Consider the following 1,368-nt stretch of genomic DNA (forward strand, 5'->3'; position numbering starts at 1 on the left):
TCAGTATTTAACTTATGTGCAAAACAGAATACTAATTTGCACCCCTTGCATTGTAACATGGTTTTGTCCAGGAGACTGAAATAAGAAGTTTCTTAAGTTAAGATCCTTAATGAATCAGGCCCATAGACCTTATACAAGCACAAAGGAACCCTCATTGAGGGGTTTATTTTTCATTTTGGGGCAGTAACTATCACTATCTATCGCTGAAAATCACAGTGATACATAATGAATTATGGCCGCTATTTACTATGCCGGGTCTGCTCCAGGAGCACCAGCGAAGTCTCCCCTCGTCCATGAGTTATTTCTTATTTGCCAGCAGTGTCAAGTAGGAAATGATATGTGCGGCGAGCGCTGGCGCACGCGCATAGCGCTTTCACCCGTGAGGGATCCGTCAAAGTCGGAGGGCTTTAGCCAGATCCTATGTTAAAATCAAGCAACTGCGTCCTGAGATGCGTTATTTGATGCAGGTACATTTGAATAATGTCAAACATAATGTAACTATACTGACTGTGTTTTCAGTGAGATTTTTTTCCAGTCCCTAGTATGGCTGAGGAGCTGAAGAGGGGGAAGTGATATATCAGTGCCCGCTAGTATTGAGGAGTTTGGTACCAGAGAAGGTGACGTACTTCAGGAGCCTATTATTCTGCATAGAAATATGTAGAAACATAGTATTTGAGAGCAGATAGGAACCACCTGGTCCATCTAGTTTGCCCATTTTCCTATGAAAACCTTAAACCCTATTTGATCCTTAGTTCTTTGTAAGGATACCCTTATGTCTATCCCAAGCATGTTTAAATTGCTGTACTGTATTAGCCTCTACCACCTCTGATCGGAGGCTATTCCACTTATCCACTACCCTTTCTGTGAAGTAGTTTTCCTCACATTTCCTCTGAACCTACTTCCCCCCAGTGTCAGTACATATCCTTGTGTTCTAATACTTCTCTTCCTTTGTAGAATGTTTCCCTCCTGTACCTTGTTATAACCCTTGATATATTTGAAATTTTCTCATGTTCCTACTTTCCCTTCTCTGCTCCAAACTATACATATTAAGAGTAATATGTATTGGGTAAGTTTTGTGCTGTAGGCCATGCACCATGTTAGTTGCCCTTCTTTGTACAGTCTCTAATATATTATATACATCTGGAGATACGGCCTCCAGAACTGAACACAGTATTCTAGATGAGGCCGTACCAATGACCCATACAGTGACATTATTACTTCTTTCTTTCTGCTACTGATTCCTCTCCCTATACAACCAAGCATCTGACCTGCCTTCCTCATTGCTTTGTTACATTGCTTACCTGTCTTTAAGTCACCTGATATAGTGACTTCTAGATCTCTTTTCTCCTCAGTAGTTTCCATTATAGT

This window comes from Mixophyes fleayi, chromosome 4 (genome assembly GCF_038048845.1).
Source record: "Mixophyes fleayi isolate aMixFle1 chromosome 4, aMixFle1.hap1, whole genome shotgun sequence".
Taxonomy (NCBI): Eukaryota; Metazoa; Chordata; class Amphibia; order Anura; family Limnodynastidae; genus Mixophyes; species Mixophyes fleayi.